We start from the raw sequence: 20,655 nt of genomic DNA on the forward strand, positions 1-20,655 counted from the left end.
TGTGTGTGTGTGTATATATATGTTACTATGTCTCTGACTGTGTGTGTGTGTGTGTGTATATATATGTTACTATGTCTCTGACTGTGTGTGTGTGTGTGTGTGTATATATATGTTACTATGTCTCTGACTGTGTGTGTGTGTGTGTGTATATATATGTTACTATGTCTCTGAGTGTGTGTGTGTGTGTATATATATGTTACTATGTCTCTGACTGTGTGTGTGTGTGTGTGTATATATATGTTACTATGTCTCTGACTGTGTGTGTGTGTGTGTGTGTATATATATGTTACTATGTCTCTGACTGTGTGTGTGTGTGTATATATATGTTACTATGTCTCTGACTGTGTGTGTGTGTGTATATATATGTTACTATGTCTCTGACTGTGTGTGTGTGTGTATATATATGTTACTATGTCTCTGACTGTGTGTGTGTGTGTATATATATGTTACTATGTCTCTGACTGTGTGTGTGTGTGTGTGTATATATATGTTACTATGTCTCTGACTGTGTGTGTGTGTGTGTGTGTATATATATGTTACTATGTATCTGACTGTGTGTGTGTGTGTATATATATGTTACTATGTCTCTGACTGTGTGTGTGTGTGTGTATATATATGTTACTATGTCTCTGACTGTGTGTGTGTGTGTGTGTATATATATGTTACTATGTCTCTGACTGTGTGTGTGTGTGTATATATATGTTACTATGTCTCTGACTGTGTGTGTGTGTGTGTGTGTATATATATGTTACTATGTCTCTGACTGTGTGTGTGTGTGTATATATATGTTACTATGTCTCTGACTGTGTGTGTGTGTGTGTGTGTGTGTGTATATATATGTTACTATGTCTCTGACTGTGTGTGTGTGTGTGTGTATATATATGTTACTATGTCTCTGACTGTGTGTGTGTGTGTGTGTGTATATATATGTTACTATGTCTCTGACTGTGTGTGTGTGTGTATATATATGTTACTATGTCTCTGACTGTGTGTGTGTGTGTGTGTGTGTGTGTGTGTGTATATATATGTTACTATGTCTCTGACTGTGTGTGTGTGTGTGTGTATATATATGTTACTATGTCTCTGACTGTGTGTGTGTGTGTGTGTGTGTGTGTGTGTATATATATGTTACTATGTCTCTGACTGTGTGTGTGTGTGTATATATATGTTACTATGTCTCTGACTGTGTGTGTGTGTGTGTGTATATATATGTTACTATGTCTCTGACTGTGTGTGTGTGTGTGTGTGTATATATATGTTACTATGTCTCTGACTGTGTGTGTGTGTGTATATATATGTTACTATGTCTCTGACTGTGTGTGTGTGTGTGTGTGTGTGTGTGTGTGTATATATATGTTACTATGTCTCTGACTGTGTGTGTGTGTGTATATATATGTTACTATGTCTCTGACTGTGTGTGTGTGTGTGTGTGTGTATATATATGTTACTATGTCTCTGACTGTGTGTGTGTGTGTATATATATGTTACTATGTCTCTGACTGTGTGTGTGTGTGTATATATATGTTACTATGTCTCTGACTGTGTGTGTGTGTGTGTGTGTATATATATGTTACTATGTCTCTGACTGTGTGTGTGTGTGTATATATATGTTACTATGTCTCTGACTGTGTGTGTGTGTGTGTGTGTGTGTGTGTGTGTATATATATGTTACTATGTCTCTGACTGTGTGTGTGTGTGTGTGTGTGTGTGTGTGTGTATATATATGTTACTATGTATCTGACTGTGTGTGTGTGTGTATATATATGTTACTATGTCTCTGACTGTGTGTGTGTGTGTGTATATATATGTTACTATGTCTCTGACTGTGTGTGTGTGTGTGTATATATATGTTACTATGTCTCTGACTGTGTGTGTGTGTGTATATATATGTTACTATGTCTCTGACTGTGTGTGTGTGTGTGTGTGTGTGTGTATATATATGTTACTATGTCTCTGACTGTGTGTGTGTGTGTGTGTATATATATGTTACTATGTCTCTGACTGTGTGTGTGTGTGTGTGTGTGTGTGTGTGTGTATATATATGTTACTATGTCTCTGACTGTGTGTGTGTGTGTGTGTGTGTGTGTGTGTGTATATATATGTTACTATGTCTCTGACTGTGTGTGTGTGTGTATATATATGTTACTATGTCTCTGACTGTGTGTGTGTGTGTGTGTGTGTGTGTGTGTGTATATATATGTTACTATGTCTCTGACTGTGTGTGTGTGTGTATATATATGTTACTATGTCTCTGACTGTGTGTGTGTGTGTGTGTGTGTGTGTGTATATATATGTTACTATGTCTCTGACTGTGTGTGTGTGTGTGTGTATATATATGTTACTATGTCTCTGACTGTGTGTGTGTGTGTGTGTATATATATGTTACTATGTCTCTGACTGTGTGTGTGTGTGTGTGTGTATATATATGTTACTATGTCTCTGACTGTGTGTGTGTGTGTGTGTGTGTATATATATGTTACTATGTCTCTGACTGTGTGTGTGTGTGTGTGTGTGTGTGTGTATATATATGTTACTATGTCTCTGACTGTGTGTGTGTGTGTGTGTATATATATGTTACTATGTCTCTGACTGTGTGTGTGTGTGTGTGTATATATATGTTACTATGTCTCTGACTGTGTGTGTGTGTGTGTGTGTGTGTATATATATGTTACTATGTCTCTGACTGTGTGTGTGTGTGTGTGTATATATATGTTACTATGTCTCTGACTGTGTGTGTGTGTGTGTGTATATATATGTTACTATGTCTCTGACTGTGTGTGTGTGTGTGTGTATATATATGTTACTATGTCTCTCACTGTGTGTGTGTGTATATATATGTTACTATGTCTCTGACTGTGTGTGTGTGTGTATATATATATGTTACTATGTATCTGACTGTGTGTGTGTGTGTGTATATATATGTTACTATGTCTCTGACTGTGTGTGTGTGTGTATATATATGTTACTATGTATCTGACTGTGTGTGTGTGTGTATATATATGTTACTATGTATCTGACTGTGTGTGTGTGTGTGTGTATATATGTTACTATGTCTCTGACTGTGTGTGTGTGTGTGTATATATATGTTACTATGTCTCTGACTGTGTGTGTGTGTGTATATATATGTTACTATGTATCTGACTGTGTGTGTGTGTGTATATATATGTTACTATGTCTCTGACTGTGTGTGTGTGTGTGTGTATATATGTTACTATGTCTCTGACTGTGTGTGTGTGTGTATATATATGTTACTATGTCTCTGACTGTGTGTGTGTGTATATATATGTTACTATGTCTCTGACTGTGTGTGTGTGTGTGTGTGTATATATATGTTACTATGTCTCTGACTGTGTGTGTGTGTATATATATGTTACTATGTCTCTGACTGTGTGTGTGTGTGTATATATATGTTACTATGTATCTGACTGTGTGTGTGTGTGTGTGTGTGTGTGTGTATATATATGTTACTATGTATCTGACTGTGTGTGTGTGTGTATATATATGTTACTATGTCTCTGACTGTGTGTGTGTGTGTGTGTATATATATGTTACTATGTCTCTGACTGTGTGTGTGTGTGTGTGTATATATATGTTACTATGTCTCTGACTGTGTGTGTGTGTGTATATATATGTTACTATGTCTCTGACTGTGTGTGTGTGTGTATATATATGTTACTATGTCTCTGACTGTGTGTGTGTGTGTATATATATGTTACTATGTCTCTGACTGTGTGTGTGTGTGTGTATATATATGTTACTATGTCTCTGACTGTGTGTGTGTGTGTGTGTATATATATGTTACTATGTCTCTGACTGTGTGTGTGTGTGTGTGTGTATATATATGTTACTATGTCTCTGAGTGTGTGTGTGTGTGTGTATATATATGTTACTATGTCTCTGACTGTGTGTGTGTGTGTGTGTGTGTATATATATGTTACTATGTCTCTGACTGTGTGTGTGTGTGTGTGTGTGTGTATATATATGTTACTATGTCTCTGAGTGTGTGTGTGTGTATATATATGTTACTATGTCTCTGACTGTGTGTGTGTGTGTGTGTGTATATATATGTTACTATGTCTCTGACTGTGTGTGTGTGTGTGTATATATATGTTACTATGTCTCTGACTGTGTGTGTGTGTATATATATGTTACTATGTCTCTGACTGTGTGTGTGTGTGTGTGTGTATATATATGTTACTATGTCTCTGACTGTGTGTGTGTGTGTGTATATATATGTTACTATGTCTCTGACTGTGTGTGTGTGTGTGTGTGTGTATATATATGTTACTATGTCTCTGAGTGTGTGTGTGTGTATATATATGTTACTATGTCTCTGACTGTGTGTGTGTGTGTGTGTGTATATATATGTTACTATGTCTCTGACTGTGTGTGTGTGTGTGTATATATATGTTACTATGTCTCTGACTGTGTGTGTGTGTGTATATATATGTTACTATGTCTCTGAGTGTGTGTGTGTGTATATATATGTTACTATGTCTCTGACTGTGTGTGTGTGTGTGTGTGTATATATATGTTACTATGTCTCTGACTGTGTGTGTGTGTGTGTATATATATGTTACTATGTCTCTGACTGTGTGTGTGTGTGTGTGTATATATATGTTACTATGTCTCTGAGTGTGTGTGTGTGTGTGTGTATATATATATGTTACTATGTCTCTGACTGTGTGTGTGTGTGTATATATATGTTACTATGTCTCTGACTGTGTGTGTGTGTGTGTGTATATATATGTTACTATGTCTCTGAGTGTGTGTGTGTGTGTGTGTATATATATGTTACTATGTCTCTGACTGTGTGTGTGTGTATATATATGTTACTATGTCTCTGAGTGTGTGTGTGTGTGTATATATATGTTACTATGTCTCTGAGTGTGTGTGTGTGTAGTGCTGGAGGAGGAATGCACTCTGACGTAATGGGGAACATATCGGATTTTGGTACGCATTATGTTAGGGAGTATGCTGCTGGTTGAGACATACCATTTCAGACACATCTGAATATATTTATGTATGTAGTTATGTGTAAATATCTCACATGTGCAATTCGTGTATAATGAAAAAATTGCTAATTATAATTGAAGCCGAACAATTCAAGTCTGAATACTACATTCCTTTTCAAGAATTTTAATTTCATTGGGTCGGATCACACGGGCCAGCCTTTACTCCCCACGTGCATCAATGAACCTTGGCCGCCCATGACCCTGTCACCGGTTCACCACTGTTCCTTCCTTGGTCCATTTTTGATAGATACTGACCACTGCAGACCGGGAACACCACACAAGAGCTGCAGTTTTGGAGATGCTCTGATTCAGTGGTCTAACCATCACAATTTGCCCCTTGTCAAACTCACCCAAATCCTTGAACGTAATAATAATGAAAAATAACCTTTAGTTTGTGAGCGCTTAATCCAGCATGAAGACTTTCCTGTGGTGGAAATCGTACTGACCGATACGTTTCATTGTTACGCAACCTTTGTAATCTAATAAATATTAGGCATAGATTATGGAGATCATAAGTCCCTGAGGAAGCAAGAGAAACACTACTGGCTGATCAAAATCTAAAAAAATCACAATATTAATGCTGCAGTGTTTTGGTTCTATTCTATTGCTATAATTAGCTTAATCACAGAACCACAACAACAAAACTCGTGGCATTTAAAATGATGCACATATTAATTCCTCTACCTAAAACATGACATAATGCAGTTTAACCCACTGCTTCTAGAACAGTTAGATGGTAATAATAAGCTCTGGCTGTCTTTTATTTAGTTTTATACCACGGCTCTGTTGAATTCTTGATTCTGATTGGTCAGAAAATCTTGCCACTAATTACAGCTGTAATTTAAATCACAGATTGATGTTTCTATAGTAACTACTCGTACAAGGACTAAACAAATCATATATAATGTGGTATATATGCTTTCTGTTAAGATATTGAGTATTTAGTGTATTTAGAGGCCTCCTGTTGGTCCAGCGGCAGTATCCTGCGCTCTCATTGCCGTGGCCCAGGTTCAATTCCCGGTCAGGGTGCCATCCAGCCACTGAACAGTTAACTCTTGGTGCCAGTCCCAAGCCCAGATGGAAAATGGGAGGGTTGTGATTGGAAGGGCATCCGGAATAAAACCTGTGCCAACATCATGCAGATCGAATGATCCGCTACAAACAGCGGACCCTGCCATCGCGCGGGAAAAACGTTAGGATAAATTGAGTATTGTTATATTATCTTTATGAGTATCTTTAGCATGTAGCATGTTCCTCAGTAACACTATCAGAGAGCTTTGCGGCTTGAGGATGAACGTTTGCTCCGAAAATGTCTTTATACATTTTTACATTTTTTATGAAGGTATAAATGCTCCACTGTATAAAATATCCCTATCATTAAAGATATCACATCTTATAACCTTCCAAGAAACCTGAGCGATGACGTGTTAGCATTTCCTTCACTTATCTGATTCTTTTGTATTTTTAGATTTCCTCAGAATCACCTTTCCTTTGCCCAGTTCCTTTATAAACACCAAATTAGAAAAAGAATAGATATTCAATTCATTTACAGCAAGAAAGGAAGCGGCGGAGCCGACAGCGCACTGATTCAGGGCCCTGACTGTAATGATAAGAATAGAAGCTGTTTCTTCAGTGAGTCATTTCTTTGTTTGAGTCGAATCACCGATAAGAATCGACTCTTTCGGATCTCAAGGTTTTTACTTTTGTTTTTTCCTAACCTGAACATCGTGTGTGATATTATGACCCTTTTGAACTGGGACCGATGGTGTTCCGTGAAATGGTTTTGTACTAACGAACAAAATAACGCTGCTTCATTAGCGTTTCGTTCAAATGATTCATTTCCAACACATGTTCAATCTGTTTAAACCTGCTGTTTTAGCACAGAAACACGTCCATTTAATTAGACTGCAGAAGTAAGAGTGTTTTCTACGGATGATAGAAGGCTTATATCGATGTTCACCCAACAGATTGACAGAGCCAAGTCCCTAGATGACAAGGAAAGATTTAGAGAGTGAGATACAGAGAGATGGAAAGGATGAAAAGACTAGACAGATGAAATGAAGAAGGCAATTCTTTTTCTATATTCTTCCTGATAAATCACATCTTTTAGCTAAAGCGCAACTCACATCTCTGTGTTAGATCAGAGATTTTAATACTCCCTTCTTTCTGGAAAATTACACTCACCGGCCACTTTAATAGGAACAACCTTGTGCATTTATGCAATTATTCAATCAGCCAATCATGTAGCAGCAGCAGCAGCACAATGCACAATATCATACATTTACAGGTTAAAAACACATTCACATGATCACAGGCATACTTAATATCTTTCTCTCTCTCTCTGTCTTTCTCTGTCGAGCCTGCTCTGAGACAATGTCCATTGTAAACAAATAAATTGAATTGAATTGAATTAAAAACTTCATTTAACATCAGATTAAAGTGTCAGGCTGGATTTCATTAAATACTGATCTACGGCTAAGGTTCCGACAGCTTATAGGAGTGAATATGGTCTTCTGTTGTAGCTTGTCTTTATCATGGTTCGTCATGTCGTGAATTCTGAGATGCTTTTCTGCTCACCCTGGTAGCAAAGAGTGATTATTTATGTCCCTTTAGCCTTCCTGTCAGCTAAATCAAGTCTGTCCATTCTTTTCTGACCTCTCTCTTACCTTCAAGAGACCTTTTGAGCACCAACTCTAAATGCCAGAAAAACCCACACCAGCCTGTTACCATGGTTCCTATTGATGAGTCTGTGTAATGGTGTATTCACACGAACGCCCTTAGATCTCATTATACCAGAAAATGTCGGCTACTTTAAATCATGTGTATAATGTAGCATTGTAGTTGTATACAGGGCATCCCGGAAGTCTCCATATATAGGGGAAATGAAGACTTTGTAGAAGACGGTGTTAAATGAAACACTTCATGCATCAGTGATTATTTTCCTATAACAGTGTTTCATTTCTTACTTCACTGCTCAAACCTGAATTGTTCACTACATAGTAGGTCACTTTGGATCCCAAGCAACTGACACATACAGGGAACGTAACCATAGTAACCGCTTTCTTTTTAAAGCGTGATCGCTTGCTATTTCTCACTACAGTTCGAGTTTAGCGGCGAACCGGTATGACAATTTCTCCTAAGACAGAATTTGGTGCACTACACTGATACAGCTTAATACTGTATTTTACTGTATTTTGAAAGCTGTATTTCTTTCCATCTCTGCAGGAACTGACCTGCAGGTATTGTTTATCAAAATAAAGAGAGTTTTGGCAGTGGTAGCATTTTAGACTCCGCCTTTTTCTGGTTTCTTCAAGTTTATATCTTGAAAATCCAGTATGTTGGGTCAGCATTCACGACTCAAAACAAGTCCATCCGCCGTTTTTTTCTCTGTCCTGTTTTTTTTTATTTTTTTTATTTTTTTAAAGAATCTTGGCATTTGCACCTACAAATCAATTCTCCCGTGTCTTTGCACACCTGGTTCACAGAAACAGGGTGTTATTAAAGTGCTCCGATCTTGGGAACAGGTTTGAGAGGAGCGTACATCTGTGTTTGGTTTATAAACAAAGTGCCACATACTGTATCCAGATCTTTAGTCAACAAAATATGATCTATATCTCTGTTAACCTGGACGTGGGTGTGGCTTAGAATGGAGAGGGTTTTTTTTTCCTAATATGGTGTCGAATAGACATTCTATGTGGAACATTCTTGCCAAATGTTTTGGGAAGTCTGCCTTTACATGCACATGAATGTAATATGGAGTTGTCCCACCCTTTGCAGCTATAACAGCTTCAACTCTTCTGGGAAGGCTTTCCACAAGGTTTAGGAGTGTGTTTATGGGAATTTTTGACCATTCCTCTAGAAGCGCATTTATGAGGTCAGGCACTGATGTTGGGCGAGAAGGTCTGGCTCGCAGTCTTCGCTCTAATTCATCCCAAAGGTGTTCTATCAGGTTGAGGTCAGGGACTCTGTCAAGTTCCTCCACACCAAACTCACTCATCCATGTCTTAGTATGCTGAAGCATTAAGAGTTCCTTTTTTATTGAAACTAAGGACCCAAGCCCAACTCCTGAAAAACAACACCTGAATTCAATGATTTGTCTTTTGGCAACATAGTGTATTTCTAGCTCTTTTAAAACAACAATGTATTTCCTAAATCAGGAAACTGTTGCTTGTGTAGTTGATCAATTCAGGAAGATAGTCTTCATGTTAAGGCTAGAATTAATTTCCTGGTTACACAATTGCATTTTTTTTGACAATATAGTATGTTTGTTGAAGGGAAGTGAGTGTATAATCACGCTATCTGATGTCACCTAGATGAGGATGGGTTTCCTTTTCAAGGTTTCACCGTATCATTTCAGGAAAGTTGTTCTTTTCCTGGATTTCCAAATTTTGCTTCCGTTATTAAAACCTCTATCCATATCAATTGAATTGAATAATAGTTGACCACAGATCTACCACAGCCACCTTCTAATAGTAGTTTGGATTTGTTGCCTTCCAGAAAAATCTGATCCATTTACTTATTATTTCCTATGAAGCTGGAAACAGTTGTTCTGCCAGTCAAACTGGCAGTCCATAATGCATCATTTCATTCAAATGAATGGGGGAAAAACATCTACAAAGATAATAAATATTAAATAAATATTATAAATATATAAATATTATATTTACAATATTTATGCATAGAAATATCCTTATAAATAAAAGTAAAAAAAAAATTATTTTCATAAATATTAGGGCAGTTTGTAAGTGAATATGTTAGGAACAGGATTTTATTTTAAGATAAAATAAGTTAAGTACGTTTGGTCTACAGAAACAAACCACTGAGTAAAAAAAAAAAAAAAAGAAATATTCAGCCTCCTTGATAAGTTTAAATAATTTTTTATTTTTATTTAAAAATTTATTTTTAATAACATTTAAAATTTTATTTAAAGATATCATTTTATTAAAAATAGACTCTTTAATGTTGACTTCTTTTATCAAATAATGACGTGTTAATGATTTTACTTAAATCAGATTTAATGTTTGACTTTTTTCTTAAAGTTAAAGTTCTTAATGTTTTAAGTATCATCTACATCTCTACTTTTTACGTGTCTGTTCAAAAAAAATTCCTATATTTATCTTCGTCAAGTTCTTTCGAGTTTAAACGGACGCGATTTTTCTGAGCTTTTTACTGAAACATATTGTACGCTAAATTTCACCAATGTAAAGAATTTTCCACCACACACTCACACTTGTGCCTCTGTCTTTCCTCCTCCTCCCTTCCTGGCATTTATTCTTCTTGCCCACGTCTGATAAGGCAGAGTTCTCTCTCTCTCTCTCTCTCTCTCTCTCTATGTGTGTGTGTGTGTGTGTGTGTGTGTATGTGTGTGTGCAATGTTCACCTTCTATATTCTGACTGGTACACAGTAGGATGTATGCTGATGTATGTTGTTACCATAAAAACCTCTTTAAAACAATGGGTCATAAATCCAGGGTCAATCTTTTGGACCAGTCCTGATCCGTGGACTTCAGTTCAATGTCGTCTGTTAAAATTACGTGTGTATTTAAGTGGTTATCTGGGATTGGGAATCAAATTAGATTCAGTTACAAAGCCTCAAACTGAAGGATTTAGAAATACTCATTATCCTCAGAATTTTCTGGGGTTTTTTTTTTTTTTTTTTTGGTCTCACTTTTTTAATTGGACTTTCTATTCACAGTTGAATAAACTTTTATAAAAGTTCTTCTTTTTTTCTTTTTGTTTTAAATGACACTTTTTATGTAACATTGACTTCTTTTTTGGTTTTATTTAAGGTTGACTTTCTCCTTAAAGTTGAATTATTATTATTATTATTATTATTATTATTATTATTATTATTATTATAATTACTAATAGTAGTAGTAGTAGTAATATTTCTTTTATTTAAAGTTTAAAGTTCATTAAAGTTGCTTTATTTGATTGAAAGGTGTCATTTGATTAAAAATAAGCTCTTTAATGTTGGCTTTATTTTATCAAACGATGACTTTATTAATGATTTTATGTTGACTTTCTTAGTTACTTGACTAATTGTTGACTTATTTTTTTTTATTAAAATGTGCCTCTAATGTTCATTCATTTAAAGTTCTTTTATTAAATGTTGACTTATTAAAGTTGGCTTTTTTTAATATTATTATTTTATTTGTTATATTTAATGTTGACTTTCTTCTTAAAATTAAATGTTTATTAAATGTTGACTAATTAAAGTTGGTGTATTTAAAGCTTTTTTTAAAATTGTTAAATATTAAAAAAAACCATTTAATTTGATTTAAAAAAATGAATAAAATAATTTTTATATAATTTATAATAATCTTTATTATAATCATAATTTTGAAAATATATTTTCTAAAAACAAAATTTTTATTTTTTTTTAATTTAAATTACAATTTTTATTAAAAGTCGACTTTATTTATTTATTTATTTATTTATTTATTTATTTATTTATTTATTTATTTATTTATTTATTTATTTATTTATTATTTTATTAAATGTTGACCCCACACTAAACATGATGGTTCACCTGGAAAATACCCGTTTCCTCATACAATATCCGTCTATTTCCTCAGCTGTCTGTTTACTCTCAAGACATCAACAAGATTGGACTAATCCTCTCAGCACTGTTCATCAGAAGACACTCTGTGCTGCTGCCATTTCTAACCCCATTTGGGATCCGACTCAATTACTCCAAGCTCTTTGGATTGCCCTGTGGTTTGAAAACTGGTGCATGACCTTTGCTTGTTCTAGATTTCCATAAACAAACTTTTTTTGGACTTGAAATAAACAAGCTAACATTACCTCTCCTCAATCCATCCATCTTTTTATACCTGCTTTATTCCTAATTAGAGTCACAGGGATCTGCTGGAGCCTATCCCAGCACACATTGGGGCGAAAGGCAGGGGTGCACCCTGGACAGGTCACCAGTCCATCACACATATAGACAAACAACCACACACACTCACTCCTATGGGCAATTTAGAATTACCAATCAACCTAATGTACATGTTTTTGGACTGTGGGAGGAAACCAGAGTACCCGGAGTAAACCCACGCAAGACCACGGGGAGAACATGCAAAGACCCCTGGCTGTTCAAACCTGGGACTCGAACCCAGGACCTGTGAGGCCACAGTGCTAACCATTAAGCCACCCTCCTCATTCCTCAGAGTATAAATATTATATAATAAATTATCGTCTGAGTGCAAGTCAACGTTTCAATGGGGAAAAGTGAAGGGAGGAGGAGCAAGGCGAGGGGGCGGGGCTTATGACTGAAGAGAATGCACAGGATATTGTCACTTCAGACGGAGTTGCAGTCATTGATCCTTCATCCTTCATGTAAATGATCATGATCAATCAATAGGAAATACTATTTTCAGACTGTAATCTATCTCATCAGACAATGAAAAATTAAAAAGAACAACAAAAAAAGGAAAAGCTCATGCCCTAGTAAAAAAAAAAGAAAAGTGACACTCACTGGGAAAAAATCACAGTGACTTGTATATGACATAATCTCCTGTATAAAAGAAGTCTGACATTTTATTTAACATTTTGAAAGGAGTCTCCACGGTTCAACCCTGTTTAACGATTATGACATATAAAAAAGAAAAAAAAGTAAACGTGTTTATTTTCCTTTAACAGCTCACCCATAAGCGTTTGTCAGATTAAAAGGCAGGGCTGAAACATTCTCTACTTAACAAACAGCTTTGAAATGTTTTCCAGAAGAAGAGTTAGGAATATGTGTGTGTGTGTGTGTGTGTGTGTGTGTGTGTGGGTGGGAAGTGGCCTATTTCCTGTACTCAAGGGCGCTACAATAAACCTACGCTGAACTTTCCACCCATTTTAACACTCCGTTTATTTATGAAAAGTAAAAGTCGGAACCTCAGCAGGCGAGCTGAATAATATTTACACAGAATTACCAGCAACTTCCTCTCACACACACATGAGAGAGAGAGAGAGAGAGAGAGACAGACAGACAGAGAGACAGGGACAGATTGAGAGAGAGAGAGAGAGTGTGAGAGAAAGACAGAAAGAGAGAGGGAGAGAGAGACAAAGGGACAAAGAGAGAGAGAGAGAGAGACAGATAGAGCAAGAGAGAGTGCTAGATTGATATTTTGAGAGACGGAGAGATAGAGAGTGCCAGATTGAGAGCGAGAGAGAGAGAGAGAGAGAGCAAGAGAGAAAGACAGAGAGATAGAGAGTGCTAGATTGAGAGAGAGAGAGAGAGAGAGAGAGAGAGATAGAGAGAGAGCAAGAGAGAAAGACAGAGAGATAGAGAGTGCTAGATTGAGAGAGAGCAAGAGAGAGAGAGAGAGAGAAAGAGAGAGAGACAGAGAGATAGAGAGTGCTAGATTGAGAGAGAGCAAGAGAGAGAGAGAGAGAGAAAGAGAGAGAGACAGAGAGATAGAGAGTGCTAGATTGAGAGAGAGCGAGAGAGAAAGAGAGAGCGACAGAGAGACAGAGATCCATTAAAGATCTTGGAGACTAAGTTGATCATGTTCTATTAAGATTTCTCAGATGTTCAGAACATTATTGAAGATTAAAACAGAAGTAGAGAGTGTGAGAGAAAGACAGACAGTTCATGAAACAGAAGAAAAAAGGAGTCCTGAGGAATGAGACCATGAGGAAACCACACCCCTAAAGAATAACGGCAGGGGGTTTGGGTTTTTTTGGGGGGATGTGTAAAATGAGTGAAACGATGCTGATTATATAACATATTGATGCATTATTGAGCAATTTATTTGCAATCGATTTAATAATCTAATAAGTTAACTTGGACTAAAACCGAACTGGACCTAACTAGACTGGTAATGACCTGATTAATCATAACAGTGACATAAATGATTCATTAATATGTTATAAAGTGCTCAGGAATGTCTTTGCATAATGTTTTTAAAAAAATAAATAATACACGTTTCATTAGAAGAAAATGAGAGAGTGTGTGAGAAAGTGTGTGTGTGTGTGTCTGAGTGTGTGTGTGTTATAGGCCCATAGAGTGCAGTAATAGTGTGTACTTGGTCACTGATGCATTCGGATAACATCCTCATATTGTGTAGCGTGAACCCGGACACACACACACACACACACACACACACATACACTCAGTGACCTCTCGCATGACGTAGCTCTAATCGTCAGTGTTGCCTTTTGTGGATAAACCTGAAGACCTCTTTCTAACATGATCATTCACCAGGAGGGATCACTACATACCGGGTTCGACGATGCTGTCGCCAGAGCAACTACAGGGTTTGGATTTTTAGCTGCTCATTTTGACACGATCTGACATCACAATTATCCCTAGTCCCAGAAAACTCTTCTAGTCTTCGTCGTCTTTCAACAAATTTCAACAATACAGTCGGTGAGCAGTATTGTATTGGATTTTGCACCAGTATCACAATAGAAAAGCTTTTGAATACAATACACAATAGCCCTTTTTCTTCTCTAAATACTTCCCTTAAATGTCCTTGTTTCCTTTGGTCACGTGACTGCATGACATGCTGTTTTTGTTCATGTGCAGAAATTCTCTGATTTGTAGTGCAGAAGCATGGCCCTGCTGCAATGCTCTGGCCTTTTTTTGTTCCAGATGTAGCTGATGATTCATCTGGACAGGGTAGTCGGAGCAGACTTGCGTCAGAGCTGTTAAGTCAGATTTACTTGTAGTTTTCACACGTTCGTCATACCAGCCGAGACACGGCGTCATCGAACACCGTCGCCTCGAACGCAAAAGCAGTCTGACTACATGATGATGAAAGCCGAGCCGAACAAGAAAATCCAGTATAAAGTTTTCATGAGTGATAGATCAGGAAGAAGCTTTAGCACTTGTGTCTCACGTTTCTGCTGCTGTGAATGGCTCCATATCGATTACCTAAAGATCGGCTGCTTCCCATATCCAGTTTAGCTCACGTGAATGCTGCTGTAGTCATTAAACCTGCCCTGTGCTCGTCCCAGGACTCATTCACAATATGAACTGATCCATGAAGTCATAGGAAGAGGGAAAAAAAGGGTGTAGTGATGGGAATGCAATCGTCTGGATGGAAGACGAACCAGGATTTTGTTAACACTGAGGGACTGGAGAGAGTGAGGGGCAGGGTCTGATGATGTTAGGATGAAATTAAGCAGAACTGGTGGCATAGGTGATGTGGATCAAATAAAAAAAAAAAAGATTAGAAGAAAAAGTTAGAGTCTAGGATGCCAGTGGAGGAAATGGGAACCGGAATAAAGAGGAGCAGAGATGTACTAGAGATGGTAAAGTCAGGGTTGGAGATGGCTTCAATAAGAAGAGTTTTTAAACATTTTTCAACCAAATGATTGGGTTTTCTCCAAACAACAGAAGTACAGATTTTTTCTTAAATAAAGCTCAGCGTCTCAGGGTTCGGTGGATATTTCACCTTGGTTATCGTCTGTGAAAATGAGAAGGTTTCCATTTTGCAACTGAAAGAAAGATTCAGTCAACAATAAAAAGCACATTTGGAGACTGTTGGCTTTTGAGGGAAATTTACAAAGAGGAGAATGATGGGAGATGGTATAAAAAGCTGTGCTGCAGAAGAAGAAGAAGAGAAGAGAAGAGAAGAGAAGAGAAGAAAAGAGAAGAGAAGAGAAGAAAAAAAGAAAAGAAAAGAGAAAAGAGGAGAAAAGAGGAGAAAAGAGGAGAAAAGAGGAGAAAAGAGGAGAGAAGAAAAAAAATAAAAGAAAAGAGAAGAAAAGAGGAGAGAGGAAAAAAGAAACGCAAAGAAAAGAAAAAAAAGAAAAGAGCAGAAAAGAAAAGTATAAAAGAGATGAAAAGAAAAGAAAATAGAAAAAAGAAAAAAGAAAAGAAAAGAGGAGAAAAGAAAAAAGAAAAGAAAAACACAAGAAAAGAAAAGACAAAAAAGAGTGAGCAAGAGAGAAAGACAGAGAGATAGAGAGTGCTAGATTGAGAGACAGAGAGAGAGAGAGAGAGAGATAGAGAGAGAGCAAGGGAGAAAGACAGAGAGATAGAGAGTGCTAGATTGAGAGAGAGCAAGAGAGAGAGAGAGAGAGAAAGAGAGAAAGACAGAGAGATAGAGAGTGCTAGATTGAGAGAGAGCAAGAGAGAGAGAGAGAGATAGAGAGAGAGCAAGAGAGAAAGACAGAGAGATAGAGAGTGCTAGATTGAGAGAGAGCAAGAGAGAGAGAGAGAGAGAGAGAGAGAGAGAGAGAGAGAAAGAGAGAGAGAGCAAGAGAGAAAGACAGAGAGATAGAGAGTGCTAGATTGAGAGAGAGCGAGAGAGAAAGAGAGAGAGAGAGAGAGAGACAGAGATCCATTAAAGATCTTGGAGACTAAGTTGATCTTGTTCTATTAAGATTTTTTATTTTTATTATATTTTTATAATTAATACTAATATTAATGATTAATTACACGTTCTATTCTCAGATGTTCAGAACATTACTGAAGATTAAAACAGAAGTAGAGAGTGTGAGAGAAAGACAGACAGTTCATGAAACAGAAGAAAAAAGGAGTCCTGAGGAATGAGACCATGAGGAAACCACACCCCTAAAGAATAACGGCAGGGGGTTTGGGTTTTTTTGGGGGGATGTGTAAAATGAGCGAAACGATGCTGATTATATAACATATTGATGCAGTATTGAGCAATTTATTTGCAATCGATTTAATAATCTAATAAGTTAACTTGGACTAAAACCGAACTGGAAAAAAAAAGAAAAGAGGAGAAAAGAAAAGTATAAAAGAGATGAAAAGAAAAGAAAATAGAAAAAAGAAAAAAGAAAAGAAAAGAGTAGAAAAGAAAAAAGAAAAGAAAAACACAAGAAAAGAAAAGAAAAAAAGAGGAGAAAAGAGAAGAAAAGAACAAACAAGAAAAGAAAAGAGGAGAAAAGAGAAGAAAAGAAAAAAAGAGAAGAAAGAAAAGTAAAAAAAAGAGATGAAAAGAAAAGGGAAGAAAATAAAGGAAAAGAGAAGAAAGGAAATTAACAAAAAGAAAAGAAATTGATGAAAAGAAAGGAAAAGAAAAAAAGAGGAGAAAAGAGAAGAAAAGAAAAAACAAGAAAAGAAAAGAAAGGAAAAGAAAAAAAGAGGAGAAAAGAGAAGAAAAGAAAAAACAAGAAAAGAAAAGAGAAGAAAAGAAAAAAAGAGAAGAAAAGAAAAAAGAGAAGAAAGAAAAGTAAAAAAAGAGATGAAAAGAAAAGAAAATAGAAAAAATACAAAAGAAAAGGGAAGAAAATAAAGGAAAAGAGGAGAAAAGAAATTAATGAAAATAAAATAAAATAAAATAAAATAAAATAAAATAAAATAAAATAAAATAAAATAAAATAAAAGAAAATAAAAGAAAAGAAAAAAGAAAATAGAAGAAAAGATAGCAGCACAGTTAAGATCTCTTCCGCAGCACCAGTACACTGTCAGTAATGAGAAGAGGAGAGAGTGAGCTGGAGAGGTCGGTGTAGCTGGAGTCGGGTTCGAACAACATCTGCTCTGACTCTGACATTGAAGTTAGACCTTGGATCCATTAGAGGTGTCAGATTCTAAGAGATGATTGGATACTAATCATACAAATAGAATTACAGCATTAAGGCTTTATAGAGGCTCCAGGGTCAAGGAACCACCTAGAAAATAGCACTTTGTCTGAACTAGGTCAGGGAAATAGGTTACAGGTACAACAGGAAGTAATATTTATATAGCTAAATGCAGGTCATGCTATCGGTCTAAATGAGAGCCACAACAGTTTAGTTGAAGAATCAGGAAATCGGTCAGAAAGCTCGGACTCTCCGGATTTTTCCTAGCTGGATGGTGATCTTTTTTTTGTGAGTGAAATTGCCTCACTGAGCAGCTCACACCTAACAAGCTGTCATTATAGGGTTCGGCATTCTCAGTGATCATTTCCAAAAAAAAAAAAATCATGTACTGTGAATGTGCCTAATTAAAAAAAAGGTAATTAACAACAACAACAACAAAAAAGCTTAGAGTAAAGCTAATAGAAAAGAGGTTGCAAGAGTGATTTTTTTTATATTTTACGATTTAATTTAATTTAATTTTTTTTAAAATGTTTTTTAAACCTTTATACAACCTCATTTTCCCCCGAAATAGCTTGTCTTACAATGCTAACGCACAGTGTTGTATTTTTTTTAATACAGCAGTACAGGGTTTTTTAAAATACTGTAGCTCTCAGGACATGCTAGTTGCCATGGTAACCACTGGACATCATTGTGATGCAAAAAAATTAGTGGAGTTGGTGGAACGATACAAGACTTCCACAGATTAGTCTTCGCAAGTTTAACCACTGACTGTGTGTGTGTGTGTGTGTGTGTGTGTGTGGTTGTGTGTGTGTGTGTGTGTTTGTGTGTGTGTGTGTGTGTGTGTGTGTGTGTGTGGTTGTGTGTGTGTGTGTGTGTGTTTGTGTGTGTGTGTGTGTAGAAGCAGGTGTTTATCCTGAGGAGATGTTAGTAAGTAAAAAAACTACAATTTTTCCCACTGAGTTTAAGAGTGTCCTGCTGAGGCATGTAGAAACAACACACACACACACACACACACACACACAGAGTTAGTGCCAATACATTACAGAGTACCAGCTATGTATTATCAGTCATGAGTGTTAGTGTTGCTGGTGGCTATGACATCATTATTTGGGAAGTGAAAGTGAAGATATCTACATTAATGTAGTGAAGTTTAAGCTGAGTTTAGGAGCTGAGACATGGAAGCATCTTAATCATAGTTTATTATGGGATGTAAATTTATTCAGGATCGCATCCAATTACAATCATCAGTCAAACGAGAGCGCTTTGCATATTGATCAGTACCTGCTGAGATTTCATCACCGCCTCAATACTTCACACTACAGCTCCGTCTGCGTCTGTCTCTCTCTCTCTCTCTCTCTCTCTCTATCACGATCTATCTCTCTCCCTCTATCACACTAGATCTATCTATCTATCTATCTATCTATCTATCTATCTATCTATCTATCTATCTATCTATCTATCTATCTATCTATTAAATTTTTGTATAGCACCTTTTACAATGGACATTGTCTCAATGCAGCTTTAGAGAAGTAGAGAAACAAAGAAAGGAAAAAAAATTATTAAATTAAATTATTATTACTATAAATAATATCCTTCTTTTATCCCTATTTTATCCATTTTTTCCCCCTATTTTATCCCTATTTTATCCCTGTTTTATCCCTGTTTTATCTATGTTTTATCTATGTTTTATCCCTATTTTATCCCTATTTTATCCCTATTTTATCCCTGTTTTATCTGTTTTATCCCTGTTTTATCCCTATTTTATCCCTATTTTATCCCTGTTTTATCCCTATTTTATTCCTAGTGAGCAAGCCTGTGGCGACGGTGGCAAGGAAAAACTCCCTGAGAGATGATATCACTTGTTCTTGCTCTCTCTCTCTCTCTCTCTCTCTCTCTCTCAAAGTAATGTTGTGCTGGATCAAGTGCTTTTTTTAAACTGCTGATTAATGTGTGTATAATCCGTCACATTAAATACAATCCAATTAGCTGTAATTTAATGTGATGATAACAAAATTCGGACGATTCAACCAGCAAAATATTCGACTTCTTTAATTTTTTCTCTAAATTTAAAAGAATTTTTTTTGTTTTACAATTTTAATATTTTTTCTACATTTTTAATACATTTAAAAAAAACAATCCCTACATTTGTGAATTAATAATTTTTTTAAAGAAATATTTTTAGGTTAGAATTTATTGTTTATTTTATTTTATCGTTAATTTTTATGTTACAGTTTATTTTCTATCCCTGATTTATTTCTTCTCAGGTTTACATGTAAGTACTCGTGTTTAATGTAAAATCTGGCCAGGCACTAACTACACAAAAGTTCAAGAAAGAAAATTAGCTTCATTCTTTTGTAACATAACCTGCAGGATTAATGACAAACCCGAGCTGTATTTGTCTCTCGCAGTCTCTCAGCAACCGCTCACTTCAAAACCTTCACCACAATTTCCATGTACACATTTTCCCCATTCGTTGTGAATGAAGCTATATTCAATTCAGTTCAACAATCCAATAAAAACACTTGGACAGGCAGTGATGTCACACACACACACACACACTGGTGTGGGTTTCTGTGTCGCAGGATCTAATTGTGTGTAACTTCCATTGTCTGAGCCACAGCACTACACAGCGCTTATCATTAAATATAAACACTAACATCAATCTCGATCTGCAGAGACGCTTCTACAGTTCACTACACGATAATACGACAGACAGCTTGAGAAAACACACACACACACACACACATTACCAGAACTAGCACAAATTAATATACATATTTCTCTATCAGAGAAGAGCCACTTCACACACACACACACACACACACATGAAAGCTTACAAGTGATGTGTCATTCGCGAGTGAGTCAGCTCTTTTAGATGAATGCCAGGAGTTGACTCACATTTCTGAAGACTCCTAATTGAGGCTTTTGCTGAAAGTTAAGCAGCACTCACATGGATGAGTGAAAGTGAAACACACACTCTCACACACACACACACTCTCTCTCTCGCTCTCTCTCTCTTGCTTTATCTCCACCAACACATTAGCACACACTGATCACATCTTGCACGTTAGCACATTTTATTACTAAGGCATTTTAACACACACACACACACACACACACCCTTTGCTCCAGTGTGGGTATTTCTCTCAGC

The 20,655-nt window shown here is 36.3% G+C and overlaps 1 protein-coding gene across 1 annotated transcript in view; it reads right to left on the bottom strand.

The window, feature by feature from the left end:
- Positions 1 to 20,366, bottom strand: part of hs3st1 (heparan sulfate (glucosamine) 3-O-sulfotransferase 1) — a 41,974-nt gene extending 21,608 nt beyond the window's left edge. Inside the window, exon 1 of the mRNA XM_058373640.1 lies at positions 20,342 to 20,366. The gene's annotated coding sequence lies outside the window, so the exon portion shown is untranslated. The remainder of the gene's footprint in view (positions 1 to 20,341) is intronic.
- Between the last annotated feature and the right edge of the window lie 289 nt (positions 20,367 to 20,655).

Source organism: Hemibagrus wyckioides, linkage group LG02, assembly GCF_019097595.1.
Source record: "Hemibagrus wyckioides isolate EC202008001 linkage group LG02, SWU_Hwy_1.0, whole genome shotgun sequence".
NCBI classification, from domain to species: Eukaryota; Metazoa; Chordata; class Actinopteri; order Siluriformes; family Bagridae; genus Hemibagrus; species Hemibagrus wyckioides.